Source organism: Lissotriton vulgaris, chromosome 5, assembly GCF_964263255.1.
Source record: "Lissotriton vulgaris chromosome 5, aLisVul1.2, whole genome shotgun sequence".
NCBI lineage: Eukaryota > Metazoa > Chordata > Amphibia > Caudata > Salamandridae > Lissotriton > Lissotriton vulgaris.
Window position 1 is genome coordinate 1,345,177,399 of NC_141693.1, and position 17,937 is coordinate 1,345,195,335.

Below are 17,937 nucleotides of genomic sequence, written 5' to 3' on the forward strand. Positions count from 1 at the left end.
CACAGGAAAGGCCTCCCTCTCAATGGCTGACCAACGTTTCTCTCTAGGGGTTAGCCTTCTGCTAATGAAAGCAATGGGCTGGTCTTGACCATCTACATTAAGTTGTGAAAGCACAGCTCCCACCCACAACTCAGAAGCATCTGTTTGGACAATGAACTCTTTGGAGTAGTCAGGACTCTTCAAGATAGGTGCAGAGCACATGGCCTTCTTCAGGTCATCAAATGCCTTTTGACAGTTTCCTGTCCACTGAACCTTTTTGGGCATCTTCTTGGATGTCAGGTCATTAAGAGGAGTCACAACGAACCCATAGTTCTTAACAAACTTTCTGCAATACCCAGTCAGGCCTAAGAAAGCTCGGCCCTGAGTCTGGGTAGTTGGAGGAGCCCAGTCCTTGATGGTCTGGATCTTACTCTCCAGTGGTTGAACCTGCCCTCCACCTACAAGGTGGCCCAGGTATACAACTTTCCTCTGCCCTACCTGGCACTTAGTAGCCTTGATAGTGAGGCCTGCCTTTTGCAGAGCCTCAAGTACTTTCCTCAGGTGGATCAGGTGATCCTCCCAGATGGAACTAAAGACAGCTATATCATCTAGATATGCTGCACAAAAGTCATCCAACCCAGTAAGGACTTGGTTCACCAACCTTTGAAAATTGGCAGGTGCATTCTTCAGACCAAAGGGCATCACCACCAATTGGTAATAACCTCCTGGGGTGGAGAATGCTGTTTTGGTCTTAGACAACCTGATTTGCCAATAGCCAGCTGTCAAATCAAATGTGCTCAAAAACGTGGCAGAAGCCAGTCTATCAATGAGCTCATCTGCCCTTGGAATTGGGTGTGCATCTGTCCTGGTGACAGCATCGAGTCCTCTGTAATCCACACAGAACCTCATCTCTCTCTTGCCATCTTGTGTGTGAGGTTTGGGGACCAGAACCACTGGGCTAGCAGTCCTTTTGCTGATGGTCAGTGAGGCTGCCACCTAAGGCCACACCATCAACTGACCCATCTTCAGGGTTCTGAGACAACAGGTCTGGGAGAGGGTCACTCTCTTCCTCCTGCCCCTCATTTGTAGCCATGAGCAAGCCCATGTCTGCCCTGTCAACATATGCCTTTAGTCTGTTGACATGGAGCACCCTGTGGGAGCTCCTGGGAGTGCCTAGGTCCACCAAGTAGGTAACCTCTCCCTTCTTTTCAACAATTGTGTGGGGTCCAGACCATTTGTCTTGGAGTGCTGCTGGGGCCACTGGCTCCAGCACCCACACCTTCTGTCCTGGCTGATACTCAATCTAGACATCATGTTGGTCATGCCAGGCTTTTTGGAGTTCCTGGCTAGCCTGAAGGTTTTTAGTGGCCTTCTTCATGTACTCAGCCATCCTGGAGCGGAGACCAAGTACATGGTCCACTATATCTTGTTTAGGTTGTTTGAGAGGTAACTCCCATCCTTCCTTCACCAGACATAGGGGTCCCCTTACAGGATGCCCAAAAAGAAGCTCAAAAGGGCTGTAGCCAACCCCCTTCTGTGGAACCTCTCTGTAAGCAAACAGAAGGCAGGGTAGAAGGATGTCCCATCTTCGCCTAAGCTTCTCAGGTAACCCTTTAATCATACCCTTCATGGTCTTGTTAAACCTTTCAACAAGGCCATTACATTGAGGATGATAGGGAGTGGTGAACTTGTGGTTGACACCACACTCCTTCCACATTGCTGTTAAGTATCCTGACATGAAGTTTGCACCCCTGTCAGATACTACCTCCTTTGGAAAGCCCACTCTTGAGAACACTCCCAGGAGGGCTCTTGCCACAACAGCAAGGGGAATAGCCTCTGGATACCTGGTGGCATGATCCACTACCACCAGTATAAATCTGTGCCCAGATGCTGTGGGAGGATCCATTGGTCCAACAATATCAATTCCCACTCTTTCAAAGGATACCCCCACCACAGGTAGTGGTATCAGGGGGGCCTTTGATGTGCCACCTGCTTTGCCACTGGCTTGGCAGGTCACACAGGAGCGACAAAACTCCTTTGTATCCTCAGACATGTGGGGCCAGTGAAAGTGAGGGACAAGCCTGTCCCAAGTCTTGTTCTGGCCTAGGTGTCCTGCTAAAGGAATATCATGGGCCAAGGTTAGAAGGAAGCCCCTAAATTGCAGAGGTATGACCAACCTCCTGGCTGCACCAGGCTTGGGGTCTCTACCCCCTGAATAAAGGAGCCCATCATCCCAATATACTTTATGGGTACCTTGAGCATTCCCAGCAGCCTTAGCAGCAGCTTGCTGTTTGAGGGGTTCAAGAGAGGGGCAGTCTAACTGTGCCTGCCTCAAGTCTGCCCTTGAAGGTCCCCTGTCCCAAGACACTCAACCTGGTCAGGTTCACGGTCTTTTGAGACAGTTCCTTCAGGGTTCTCACAATCAGCTTCCTGTGAAGGCTGATCACCACTTGTAGGTAGGAGGGAAGGCACTGCCTTAACCCTACTGCTCTTTCTCTTGGTAGGTGCTTGGTCCATTGTTCCAGGATCCAAGACCTGAGGTTCAGTGAGGCACCTCTTGGCCTGTGACCTGGTCACAGCAAGGACATGTGATGAAATCCCCAACATCTCAGCATGAGTCCTGTACTCCACTTCTGACCATAGTGAGGATTCTAGGTCTTTGCCCAACAAACATTCAACTGGGAGGTCTGCACTTACCACAACCCTTTTTAGGCCAGTTACCCCTTCCCCAGGAGAAATTAACAACAGCCACATTATGTTTAGTAGTGACATTGCTAGCGTTGGTCACTAGGTAATTATGACCTAGTACAATCTGCCCAGGGTCCACAAATGCTGGTGTCACAGGTGTCCCTATAGGCTTGAGCCACTTTATCATTTATTAAAGGTGTCTGCCTGTACTTGCCCAGGTTACTGGGACTCACAGTAGTGGTCATGGCTATGTCCACATCACAGATCAAGACAGCCTGTGTGGGGATCCGGACTAGGTCAGAACCCACCTCAGTACCCAGGGTTAACCCTACTACACCCTTGGCTTTGGAACTACCACTGCTTACTGTACTAGGGGGTGCAGGTGCCTTAGGGGCTCCAGTTTTTCTACAGTCACTGGTCCAGTGACTAGTGTTCTTACATGTAGAACACCATGGTTTCCTTTGGCCATCATTCTTCTTTTTGGAAGTTTGGAACCCCCCCTCCGTGGTTTGTTGGGGCCCTGTAGAAGACTTCTGGTCTTTTGGTTTCTGCTCCCCACCCTTCTGGTCTGCTTTCTTCTGATCACCACCTTAGCCCTGGTTTTTTTGCTTAACCATGGTTCTAACCCAATTGTCTGCCTTCTTTCCCAATTCTTGGGGAGAGGTCAGATCCGCGTCAATCAGGTGTTGATGCAACTGCTGGTTCTGACAATTATTTAGAACCTGTTCTCTCATTAAAATATGGTACAATCCTGTATAGTCAGTGACTTTACTTCCCAGTAACCAGCCCTCCAGAGCCTTAGTGGCACAATCAACAAAATCAGTCCAGTCCTGAGTCTGTGTCTTCTGGGTATCTCTGAACAACAACCTATATTGTTCAGTGGTTAAGCCAAACCCATCAATCAAAGCACTCTTCAGGACAGAGTACCGTAGTTGTTAGCATCCCCATCAATAACTGTGAGGAGCGTATCTCTACATTTTTCTGAAAAGGAGAGCCATAATATTTCTGCCCACTGACTTTGGGGTTCCTGCTGTACTTTGCAGGCCCTCTCCAAAGCAGTTATCCACTTGTGGATGTCATCCCATTCTTTGTAGGGGGCACAATCTTGCTTAGGTTTCTAGTATCATAGTACCTATCTTTATCCTTAGGGATATTGCTGCCACCAGTGGGTTCTAACCCCCTCTCTCTATGCTCTCTAGCAAGAGCAAGCTTCTCTTTGGCCAGGGCAACCTCAAGTTCCTGTCTTTGAATCCTAGGAGCAGCTTCTTTCATTTTGGCCTCATGTTCTCTCCTCTGAGGGGGAGTCATCCCCCTCTGAGTAGGGACTCTAGGGCCATTAGAGGCATTGGAGTTCTGGGAGTCACTTGAGTGATTCCTGTTCCTCCTATACCCCTGGTTAAGTCTACTTGGAGGCCTGAATGGGACTCACCCATTCTCAGCTCCAAGGTGACTTAGGTTAGCCTGGCTAAGCCTCCTGACTGTGAACTGGCTATACCTTCCCCCATCAGACTCGTCCCCTACCTGATCTGAATCATTATCATCATCATGGTTACTACTGTCATCATCCTCAATGAAGACATGGGGATCCCTAGCATCTTCTGTTGGAGTCAGGACCTCTTCCTCATCCCCTGTAGGGGCTGGCTCAGAGGTTTTCGAAGCCTCAGACTGTTCCAAGAGCTCTAGGAGTTGCTGAGTGGTAGGGTTGGACCCTTGTTTCAGCTTCCTTGTTGAACACAAATTTCTCAACTCCTGAAAGGTGGGACACAGTCCAGGACCAGAGTCACGGAGCAGGAGGGACTCACCGGGCACACTCCGTCGCTTCTGCTGGGGCCCACATGCTGTGAGTGCTGCAAGCCGCCGTTGCTCTCCACCTGCACGGCCGCCGGCAGACTACAGCTCCCAGCAGCCTGTGAGGGTCATTTCCGGTCGCTGCGCGCCCGGAGGCGCTGATGAAGGACGAGGCTCCCTCCGCGTCGCGGGACGCGCGCGGGACTGCACCGGGCTAAGCCCGGGCAAAGGGCGGGCCCTCTACGGCCCTCAGAGGCACTAGGAGGACGGGACGGGCCACCCCCCCTGGTCATTTCCATCAAAGAGGTACTGTGATTTCCCTTATCATTTCCATCGATCCCCCTTGGTGATTTGCATCATACCATGTCTATCTGGGAGGAGCTCAATGCCCTGTGTGGAACTAAATATATTCCTGACTTGTTACCTACTAAAGGCATAGCCACCAATCCAGATGATGAAACCGCCACCCTACAGATGCCACCCCTTTGCTCTAATAAACCTCAATCTCCAGCCAAAGCATTACCGGGTGGGCTCAACCCTAAGAGAAAGAATGATGATGCTATTGTCAACGGGAAGCCAGCCAAAACTCAAAAAGTATGCTCCAGTCCCTCTCAGCCCCACTCCAACCTTAGCTCTGTGTCGGGGGATATTGAGCATGGAAAAATGCCCACCACCCCCTCAACCAACTTTATTGGCTCAGCTTGAGCATTTATTAACCTCCCTAATTTCACCACTGGTGGCAAAAATTAACGACCTGGGGGACAGGATATCTAGCATTGAACTGATAATAAAAACACACATTCCATCAGGAACCAAACCTGTATTATCAGACCCTCCTATTCCCCTCACTGTCCTGGAAAAACCCAAACTGAATACCCGCAAGAATGTGCATTCTCAAACTATACCGTTTGTACAAACAAACCACATTGAGGCTAAACCTGAACCTGTTAGAATGCCACGAATTAATTTACCCCCTGAAGCCGCCCCTTATGTGACCGTTGTCTCTGGGATCCCTCCACTAACTTGCGGAAAACTTGAAACACGTCAAGATCTATTACATAAGGCTATGTTTTGGTTACAGACCAATAGACCCCTGCCTCCTGACCTAGATGGGGAGATCCTAAGCGTTAGGAGGGTGGGGTGGTTGGGCACTTTGCAAAAAAACATTCCAGGGGACTTGGTGCTAATTAGATTCAAGCACAGGAAAATAGTCTCTTATTCACGATCCTGCAAGTATAAAGAGGGGGATGGCCCAATTCGTATCTGGGATTTAAATGACTTTTATCCGAACATTCCACCTACCCAGCTACCAAGAACAGCAGTAAAGAACTACAATGCTTGGGGCGGGGGACTCCGCGCTTCTAATTGCCCATAGCTTACTAGATGATTTTCCCTAGATCCCTACCCCACTATATTGCACTTAATGTACGATTCCTTTTTATTTTTTTTTAGTGCTTCTTTTGACAGGGAATTGTTTTATATGGATTAGCTGACTTGTCTTATTAATTCAATCATGTTTTTAACAATTGATATGTAATGAAATCTGATGTATTTACTTATGCTATACTGTTGCTTTTATGATTTTAAATCAAAAATCGAATAAAGCTAATCTGAACTGAACTGAACAGGTGAGAAAAGCAAATCTGGATGGTGCCTGGGGTTGGTCACTCTCTACAGTTGGAATCCCACTGGTTCATTCTGTGCCAGCCATTTGCTCTAGTGAGGTGGATATGTTGCAATCTACCTACTCTATGTGTTCTCCTACTAAACCCTCTCTAGTAGTTGTAGTCAGGGTGTGCTAAGCCCTATCCTCTACAACACTAAGTTCAGTACAACTTAAATATACTATCTTGTTTTTTATATGTACCTATAGGTACCTGTATGATCTTTCACAAGGTATTGGCAAAGATTACAAAGGTAAAACAACAGCAAGCTCAAATCCCACCGCTGCCACCAATGTGAAAAGTTGGCCTGATATATGATGTTCACTAGTTCTAGTGACCACCTTGTATCAGTCCAAACAACCCATATGGTGATTGGTTGTAAGTCAACCTTATAGATCAGCTATCCTAGTGGTAGCGTGGACAAAGCAGTCTTAGGCTAAACTCTTGTGGCATGTGAAGCCGGCTGTATTACCATGTGTAACCCCTTGAACACCAAGTGAAAGGACACCACACAGGATACATTTTCAAAATATATATGTATTTATTACCACAAATAGTCCCCTGAACTCTTTATGAGCACAGAAGCAAACACGTTAAAACAACAGTATTGATAAGTATACAAAAGTTGCACAAATATGGATAGGCCCGGGTTGCCCCTAAAACCATTTACTAAAGAAGTGGTATAAGGACCACGAGTCGAAAGGAAGTAAGGCCTAGGGCCTTGGGAATCGCTGGGGCTATGCTGTACTAACGAAGGTTAGGAACTAGGAGGCCCACGGGATCTGGTTTGCAGTGCGCAAAGTTAGGAGCAGTTCACATTGGAATCAATGGATGTGTGAAAGTTTAAAAGGTAAAGGTAGGAAGTCTTCCGGTTAGTCTAGAACTTAACCCTTTGGAATCTGGACACTAGGAGAGTTAAACTACTCGGGGGCACCGGAGTACCAGCGTTACCTCACCCACAGGAAGCGGGTGCAGTGGAGTCAAAGTGTGTCGGGATTCTGCAGGAGTTCAGATGGAGCCTTGGAGTGTTGATGCTGCAGGCGACCTGATGTGAAGAGTTCCGGTGGATCCAAGGGTGGATCTGAAGTGTTGAAGACCTGAAAGCTGAGGGGACAATGTTCAAAGTCACTAGCCAGTGACCGGCTTGGAACCAGGAAGGAACCAGGCGTTGTCGGGTGCCAACAGGTGATGTCGTGAAGCTTGTCTCTTCAGCCACGTGGTCCCGGCGACGATGATGAAGACCAGGAGTCACTGACGAGCTGTCCCAGGTAGGCTCTAGTTGATGGCGGTGTCGGCTTCTTGATCGGAGCAAACAGGCCTTGGCTAATGAAAGCCACACAGGAAACAACGAAGGCTTCTCACTCTAACCAGCAAGGTCAGAGGGGTTGCTGCTTTTAGGAGCAGCAAGGGCCAGTCTGGAGCAACCAGACCAGCGGTGGAAAGATGTTGTTTGGTCACCAAAATGGCCACTAGCCAACGGACTAATAACCGGGAAGGCACGTCGAGTGGAACAAAGCAAAAGGGCCCCACGCAGATCTCGTGAGAGTGGGAGGGCTGGTCCTTGGTGCAAATGTAGCTCGCTGGTGGGGCTTCTCAAGACCCCAAGCACAGCGGTGAGGGGGCCTCAGGTGCTGCGCAGTCAGCTTCTCGTGGACTTTCCAAGAGGTCTGGTCCCACATCTCAGGTCGCCTCCACTTGTCTCAGCTTTGCAGGGACTGTGGATCGGGCTGTTAGATGTCTGGGAGTCTGGTTCTGGTCAGGCTCTGGGCTCCGGCTCCGGTGGGAGGCGGTCACAAAGCAGTTGTTGATCGCTGGATGGTGCCTGTATTCACAGGGTGGCCACTCCTTGGCCACAAGGGAGATTCTTCAGTTTTCTGAACAGCAGAACGTCGAAGGTCCAGAGTTTCTTCTTTTTGAGTCGAATTTCAGGGTAATCTCCAGTCTTGGGACTCAGGTCCTACTTTTAAACCAATTCTAGGGGCTGGACTACCTACTAGGTCCCTCCTATGGCTGGGACCAGGAAGGGGGGTGGTTACACCCCCTTTCCTTTGTCCAGTTTCGCGCCAGAGCTGGGGCTGGAGTGCCCCAGCACCGGTTTGAACTGGCCTATGCACGGGGACACCTTGTGTACCCCAGGCATGTCTCATTCCTTTCAGCCCTGTCCTACCTAATACACAAAATCCTGTCTGGGGTGGTGCTAGCACCTTCCAAAGCAGGAAACCCTTTGTCCAAGCCTCCCTCGCTGGAAGGACTCCCAGCAGCAGGAGGTCAGACTTGTGTCTGTGGTGGCAGCATCAATTCTGTGATGCTGAGGCTCTGTTTAACTTTAACCGGGGTTCAGGTTCTGTACATGTCGTGCCCCTCTAGAAGGGTGGAATGCTATCCCCGTCGCCAGAATTGGCGAGGAGGTAGTATTCCAATTCGTATTACACCTTACTCGACATGTTTTGATAATGTCAAACCAGAGTTAGCATTTAACCACGAGGTTCATAATGCACCTAAGAGTATATGGTATGACGCTATCAGGAAACAGCTAAAGCACATGGTTCCGAAAGCTGCAGACAGGCTCAGCTCATGCTAGAGCACCATCTCACACATAACTAAGCACTCTGCCTCCAGGATTGATGAGGCCTGCCATAGGAGTGACTTATAGGTTACTGTGTGTCCTTGTATGAGTTAGATATAGAGATACTATACCTAAAGCAAAGGGTGATTACACCACCTTGCCCCAGCTGAGTGATCAGCCAGTTGTGTCAATTAGTAAGGCCAGGCCAGGAGTGGCACAATACGTGCTGCAGCCCCAGGTAGGCCTTGGATGCACCTATGCCATGGGTACCTAGGGTACACTGTACAGGGGCTCACAAGGTGATCCATGTTCCAATTGGTAAGGCACCTAAAGTGCCTTGGCATACATTTAGAGAGAGAACAGCAGGCTGTGGGTCTGATTGGCAGGCCCACAGCCACATTAAGTCAAAAAACAGTGAAGCAAAATTTGGGGTGACCATAGGATAGCAGACCCTACTCTCCTACAGTTATGTTCTCACATATATGTATATGTTTAGCATTTATTGCTATTTTATGTACCGTGGGATTTTCACTTCGACGGCGGGGCATATTCAAGCATGTGAATCTATGTAAGACACCCCTAATACTGGAGAACAACAACATATCCTACGCAGGTGTTGACGCGCACAGCATTACTAACAGCACGCTAGGAATGAGCGAAGGACCCCCCCCCGAAGGTGAGAAGAGAGAGGCGTAAGCAGAGGGGGAACCAACAGTGGCCTACCTCATATGCCGAGACCGGGACAAAAAGTAAGCTGAGGCCGGAGAAGGGGGGTGTGGGAACACAGCAACGGCAGAACCAGTCATAAATGGAGCGCAGAGACAAAGCGAGAGTGAGGAGTGCCCGGGGACCAACAAGCGGCAGAGTGAGACGTGGCGACAGGCGCGAATAGTGACGGAGCAGGGGGGAGGCCCGACACCGAAGGTACAATCAGGAGCCTGTGCACGAGGTTTTCAACAGGGCCAGAGGACGACTGACCCGAAACACACACTCTGCACATTCGACCGTGGCTGACCTAACGAAGGTGGGCACGACTGGAAAGCCGAACTCGCCCACCTCCCCCCTAAAGAGCGGGTACCAGAGTATGAGGTGGCCCGATGGGCACTGACTAGAGGTCGGAACCACATCACTCATTGACTGCGGTGCAACCAGAAACGCAACATTGGTAGACCAGGTCAGCACTACAACAAGGTGACCCGGGACACGCCAGAACTCGAGTCGGCGGCGACCATCTAACAGGAGCTACAGACAAACTAGAACCGCTGCCCAGGCCAACCGCCGAGTCATATATAGTGCTAAGATTAACAACTAACAGCTTGCGGGCCCGGTGCCCAAACGTGAAAACGTAGTGACACAGCTGCCTGATTGACCTACCAGCAGGGCTAACATGTCAGACAGGGGGCCTAGAAATCAAACAACGCCGGCAAAACTGGACAAATATGCATACGACAAAAGTTTCCCGCCCCTGACGGAAGGACGCCCATCCACGGGGAAAACACCAGAAGGCGAAGGGGCAAAGAAAGTGCCGCTGGAGAACATAATGAAAGCGCTATCAAGCGTACAAACAACGGTAGGGGCAATGTCAACAGATGTCTCGCTGCTGTGGGCGGACTTCCACAAAATGGCTGAACGGGTTAAGGAAATGGAGGTGGTCACCAAGTCTCTGGTGGAACATACGTCGGAACTACAAACGGCGATGACTCGAATTGAGGCAGAAAACAAGCAACTAAAGGAGAAGTTGGATGACCAGGAAGGGCGCTCAAGAAGAAACCATGTACGCATTCTTGGGGTTCCTGAGACCGAAGGCACCCAAGCAATGGACCTCTACGTGGAGGAACTGATCAAGACAAGACTGCAACCCAAGGGTCTGTCAAGTTTCTTTTCAGTAGAGAGAGCACATAGGGTTCCCGGAGGCAAACCAAAGCCAGGAGCTGCACCGAGACCAGTGCTGGCTAGACTATTTAACTTTCGAGACAGGTACGTGATCCTATAAACGGCAAGAATTTCCTGACCAATTGGAGTACATAACTCTACGATCGCTTTCTTCCCCGACTATACAGCCGAGGTCTCCCGTCGCAGGAGAAGTTTCATGGAAGTCAAAAAGGCACTAAGATCACACGAACTACCATAGTCCCTGTTGTTTCCAGCGCAGCTTAGAGTAGAAGCTGAAGGGAAAACATGGTTCTTTGAAACACCAGAAGCTGCTTATGATTGGCTAGAGGGATGGAGACAAGTGGACCCGTCGTGGAAACAGAAATCACCGACACCAGATGGAAGACGAACACCCCGGATCTCAAGCATCAAGACGAGAAGATACGTACCGCTCACCAGGAACACGAGCTGAAGGAAAGGAACATGGGCCGAACTCTTGAATAACCGGCTCCAGAGATAATATCTGTTGACATGAACAATGAAGGTCGGGCTGACTATGGATACTGGACTGAGGCGGGCCTTGGAGAGCAGGAAGGGCCGCTGCTCCCACGGGACCTTTTACCCCGACAAGTACTATGGTTTGGGGAGGGGAGAAGCGCTCTGCTAAGATGGGGTGGCGGGTAGTTGCAAGTCTGTTAAGCAGGGAGGCAGGGAGGGTGGGAGGGATGGTGGGTGAAGTTATTGTTATTTTGGATTATGGCAGGTCTCGACAGTGTGGACACATCACAAGCTCGACTAGTTGGCAGGTACATTAATGTCTTAACACAGAAGCGATTCCTCATACCTAAGCAAGTCACTCATGGTGCTAGATTCGCAACTTAACAACACTTGTGAAAGGACACAGAAGACCCCAGTAGCAGCCCTACGGATAGTAACATGGAATGTAAGAGGATTAGGCGATAAAATGAAGAGGGGACTAGTACTACAGGCCCTAAAACAACATGGCCCAGCACTAGTGTTTTTACAAGAGACGCACCTCACGGGGAAGGCATGCAAGGCTCTGGATAGATGGGGGTACAAAATGGTGGCACACTCCGAATTCTTCTCTGGATCAAGGGGGACGGGTATCCTGGTAAAGAAAACCTCTCCACTCATAATACTACAGAATAAGATAGATGACCAGGGACGTTTCGCAGCGATACAGGGGCAGTGGGAGGGCAGACTTCTGAATATAGTATCAGTTTATATACCTCCGGCGCTCCTATCAGTGGCAGTGCCTGCACTGGGAGAATTCATTCTAGCCCTACCAGAAGGTGACCTTATTATAGGAGGAGATTTCAATACAACAATAAACACTAATGTGGATAGGTTCCCTGCTCGACCTCAGACATCCGGACCTTCCTGGATCCAGGGCTTCTTAGAGGCAATGGGATTGGTAGATGTTTGGAGAATCATGCACCCCGCAGCTTGCCAGTACACGTACCACTCTACAGTAGTCTATCGCGAATAGATTACTTCCTGATGTTGGGCGCTAGACTGCAAGACGTCGAGGAAATAGAAAGAAGGCCCAGGGGCATCTCGGATCACTCCCCGGTGCTACAAACTCTCTTGCTGGGAGAAATCTCGTAAGAGGGTATATCCTATCTACCCTAACTACCTTGGGATTCCGAGCATTAGGAAGGAACTTAAAAAAAACACTAAACATTATTTTGAGGAAAACACAACGTCAGTAGAATCGCCGTCAATAGTTTGGGAAGCATATAAGACAGTCCTTAGGGGTCAAGCAATAGCCTCTATTACCGGGTATAGACGGACACAGCAGAGGGAGATGGCTGAGTTGGAATTAGCTTTGCAGGCAGCGGACACGGCACACATGGCAGACCCCTCACCAGAAACGGCACACTCCCCGAGTATACATCAGCAACAATATAAGGACCATCTAAAAAACCGAACTGTCGATAACATCACAGAAACAGCACACAAAATATACGATGTAGGAGACAAAGCAGGTAAAATGCTGGCTTGGTTAGATAAAAGAGGGGAAGGATCCAGGGGAATACAGCAGTTGCGAACGCGGGAAGGGACACTTCAGACGCATCCTGAGGAGATGGTATACACACTAGCGGAATATTTTAGAAAGGTCTACACTTCAAGCCAAGAATTGACAGAGGCTGAAGCAATAGACTCACTCAGACACATAGAGACGTGGACACTTACGCCTGAAGCTGCTTCAGAACTGGAGGGGGACCTGACAACTGACGAAATTCAAATGGCAATCCGTTCGGTTCAATCTGGAAAAGCGCTGGGACCCAACGGAATCCCCATAGAATGGTACAAGCTTATGACGGAGACTATAAGCACACCCCTGTTAGCAGAAAAGTCCCAGAAAAGTCCTGCAAGGAGCCGGATCGACCTGAGACTTCACAGTGTTGATGGAGAGACCGAGGGAGTGGAACAGAGTCAGACAGAACCGTCTTCCCCTATTATGCTCCTCCGGACCGAGAAGGACATCGGCTTGACGCCATTGGCCGTAAGTTTTCTACTATGGCTTCTACCACCGTGAGGGCTGCAAATTCTCTGGCCATTCTGGGGTGCTACAACCGCCAGATGTGGTCTGATATGTCTTCTTTTATCAACCTCATTCCTGAGCCCTCCAGAGCAGAGGCTCTCAAAATTCTTCAGGAGGGAGAGAGAGCGTCCTCAGAAATTATCGACTGCTCTGTGGACATTGCGTGCACTGGTTTTCGTCAGCTTGCGGGAGCAGCTGTCTTACGTCGTCAGGGCTGGCTTTGTTCCACCTCGTTTCGCCAGGAAGTTTAGTCGACGGAACTGTTGAGGAAGCCGTCGACTGCAAGACCAAAGCCGCCGACAAAGCCACCGTCGACGGAGCTGTGGTAGATGGAGCGGTCGTCGACGGAGCTGCTGTCGACGGGACGACCGTCGACGGAACCGACGTCGATGGAGCTGTCGTTGACGGAGCACTCGCCGACGAAGAAGCTCTTTTCACTGCAAGCGTAGACGAGGATTTCGTCGACGACGAGATCTTCTTTGACGTCGACGAAGAGATTGGAATTGTCGACGAGACTGATTTAAAACTGACGCAGACCATCGTCGACACAGAGGACGTTGACGCAGCCGCCGTCGACGATCCGCTGGCACAAGTTCTCGTCAGTGAACTGGAGACGGCAGATTTTGTCGACGGAACGATCGTCTTAGCATGTGTTTTAGAGGAACCATGCGCAGTAGGAGCCAAGGGCGCCGGAGAGTCAGATCTCGAGGGCGCAGGCGTAGCAGGAGGAGGTGGAGACACAACAGGAGCCTTCTGGAGAGGAAGCTTCCTCTTCTTCAGAAAAGGAGATTGCAACTCCTGAACACTGCTACGCTTTAAAGTAGCTCTGGAGACACCTGATGCAAGGCTTACTGCATCAGAGAGAGGTGAATCCTTATCCTTCAACCTCTGCAACCAAAGGAGAAGACACCCCTCCATGTCCTTAAGGGTCTTGGTTGAAAATGTTCTGCAGATTTTACATTTTCCTACCTCATGCTCTGGATAAAGGCAGTAAATACACTTCTTGTGAGGGTCCTCTGCGTAGAGCCGCAACTTCCCACAAGAAGAACATGGATGAAACAAAGACTTCTTACTTGAAGACATCTCAGAAAACTGAAGAAAATCCAGAAAGGAGTTGAAAACTAAGCAGAGCTCAGCGAGACTCCCTTCACACAACGTGCGGTAGAAAATCGAGGCCTGAGCCTCTGAGGAGAAGGTTCTAGAGGGGTGCTTGTGCCTGACTGGCTGTAGTTTGGACTAACATAATGACATGGATATGTTATAAAGGTATTTCTTTTTTTCCTTTGTATTTCTATGTGTTAATGCTAACCTGGTACTTATAAATATTTCTGGTTTTGGAATTTATGTGATATGTTTTTATATACATACTTTATTGGTATTTTATTGCTATTTTATTTACTGTGGGGCTCCTACTTCGATGACGGGGAATATTCAAGCATGTGAATCTATGAAAGACACCCTAATACTGGAGAAGCAGATTACTAATCAAGTCTAGGTTGATCAAACAAACATCAATTCATAATATGTGAAAGGAGTCCCGTTAACCTATTGGGTAGAGAATTGCTCAGCAAAATGAACTATGTGATTTACTGCACACCGGATGATGTGGAGATTCAAATGCAAGACGAGGACTCGGAATTTCAAATAAAATCACAAAAGTCCATCCATTTCTAATCCACCTCCTGATTTCAGACAGACAGTGAAACGGGGGGATGGGATTTTACAGGCAAAGAATAGCATTGAATAAAAGTACACAGTCAGTAAAAATTACAATGAAACTAGATGCATTATACCCTCAAACTCCTCAGTACAAGCTTACAAAAGAAGCAAAGAATGGAACCCGTAATCGAAAAGAAGACTGAGCAGGTTATTTTTAAAGACATGCAATGGGGTCCCCGCAAATCCCAATGATGGAAATAAAATACTGAGCATAAAATGGAGGGTGGCCCAAAACCTGCGCAAAATCAATAACATTGTAGTTCCATGCTGCCCTGTAGTTCCAAATCGTGATGTGATGTTGTTTCAGATTCCTGCTGGTGCAGAATGGTACACAGTAATTAACTTGTGGCAAGCGTTCTTCTCTATTCCTCTACATGAGAAATTAAGATTTTCTGTGTTTAGTTCCCCTCCTCCTGGGAATTGCCCTTCTAAAAACTTCAACTTGGTAGCTAAGAAATAATATTCCATGTTAGGTACATGTTGTCAACTCCCCGTACCACAATGTAATTTTTTCTTGATATCTTTTCCAGCTCACAGAACCGCCAAAACAACGGAGTTGTTATTTAAATATCCAAGACGACATGGTATATATAAAGCACTGAAATATTCTTACCCACCTTCACCAATTCCCACACCTGACTACCACACCTTATACTCCCACCCTCTCCCTCTCACAACAACCAACATACATTTCCTATAAGAATGTCAACATTATTTCTCCTCACACCCCCAATCACATCTAAATCACAAACACATCCACCATAATGACAACATACAGAAATACACTTCCATCTTCACAACCTTTTCTTACTGTGAAACACTTAATAAATGTAACAGCTAACTCACAAAAGCAGAGTCTTTCCCCTTCCTTAACTCCATCATGCAAGCACCCTACATCTGACTCTTAACCTCGCTAAAGAAAATACTCACACCAGGCCAGCCAGACACCTGGTATTTCAGCACAAACCTCTCTGCACATTATTAGTCTTTCGCTTTCTCTTCCTACATCAAATACGTCTAGCATTCAACACTGCCACAAAGCACAATCCCACCCAATAATGGAGCCTTTATAGAATACTTTGGACGTACTATCACATATGGAGATAAAATATTCTAATCTGTGCTTTTCCGGTGACCTAAATATTTAGGATAACAAACCCAATATGCCTCAACCAAATTCCATTCTATACAGACTGAACATACACAACATACAGCAGGACTCAAAAGCTGCCCAAATAGCAGGTCATACTTTAGACATCATTGTAGGAGGCTGGATCAGTATATGGCGAACACCTGTTGGTGGCACACCATGCACTGAGGCCAGGCAACCCTTAGCGATTTATATATTTTATTCCTCATTCGCCATCAGATACCTCTAGAGCGATTTAGATTTCTCGCGGCCCCCCTCTTGATTGGCACCAGCTGGAGCGCTCTGTCTACGAGTGGATGCACTTTACACTGAACCTCTCTTTCCCACATTTAGTTTGTTTCGATCCACTCTCAAAGCGTCCGACAGAACAACCGGAGGGGTAAAGTATTGCAATGTAAAGGCATAATCATGAACACGGTAACCAAACATCTTTTTGCTTGGTCTTCTTTTTTAGTAAGACTCTGTTAAGTTTCATTGTGTATTTAATAGAAAATAACCAATCTGTTAACGACAGAGATGTATTTTTGACCCAAAATTTCAAATTCCTCTCTGTGCAAGTAAAATTAAGTAAAAAATAAGTTGTTCTCATCTAGAGACATTGACTCATAAGATGGTGACAAACCAAAAAATACCACAGTTGTGCTCAACTGGATACCAAGCCCAAACATAGCTTCCATACCTCGAATTATGGATGTCCAAAAAAGATGTAACGATCGACAGCTTAAAAACATGTGAACATGATCTAACTTACGCTGGAGGCATTTTGGGCATTTGAGTCGGACCCTTCGTGAATTTAGATAGCTTTTAGGGGGACCAGTACACCCTGTAAAGACAAAAAATATAATTTCTTTTTAAGTTTGCAGGACATACTGTGGAGTGCAGAATGTTATAAGATACTTGCCATAAATCTTCTGCTTGGACCCCAGGAAAGTACTCTCCCCACAATTCTGATGGGAGTTGAAATTCTCTGTCTGCTAGGTCCACCAATACCCCAATATAGGGTTGCCACCTCTTTCTTTTTCGTGATTTTCTCGCTCAGAAACTTCTCTAGTTCGTTAGACATACCCACAGTCAAGCTTACCGATTAATGCCAGCTCTTAATTTGCATTAACTTAAATCTAGATAATTAAGTATCTTCAGCGATTCCCAATAAAGTAGGAAGCCCTCAGATACAAGTTGTTCCCATCTTAATAGTCCAGCTGTTTTTAAAGGGCTTGCTAAAGCATCTTTGGTCCACTCAGGTGAACCCGGAGCATCCCAAATGGGCGCCAGCGCACTATAATAGCTGATCTTCAGAAGCTTCCTTAGTTTGAACCATGTAGATGCTAGACTCTTTAAGATTTTAAAGCAAATCTTTAAAAAAAATCTTGGGTCTCCAAACTTGTATATATATCCCAGGTTTTCTCCCTCTACCTCTGGGAACATCTCTTTAAACATTATACCAATGTCAGAGCTGTCTGGTATGTTCATAAGCATTTTTACTGGTCCTGATAGAGAATATCCACGCATAAAAAACCAAATCTAAGGGGGTCATTAGGATGGCGGGCGGATTGCCGCCGCCAGGCTAGCGGTAGCCACCGCCGGCCTGGCGGGGGTAATCCGCCCGCCATCCTCAGCAAAATGCCCCCCGCCATATTAGTATGGCGGGGTGACCGCGGCCGACGGAAAGACCTAACATGGCGGGCCCCTGGAGTGAAGGAGAGGTAGGGGGTGCACAGGGTACCCTCCTGCATTTGCATAAACAAAGCAGCAGGCACTGCGCGCTGCCTGCCGCTTTGTCTATGCAAATGCATTTGTGCATGTTTAGCATTGTGGCGGGCGGTGCTGAAAGCCCCGCCCGCCACAATGCTAAACATGCAGGGTGCGCCCGCCACAGTGGCAGGCGCATCCTAATGCCCCCCACGCGACCCCGCCCTTTTGGCGGGCGGACCCAAAGACCGAT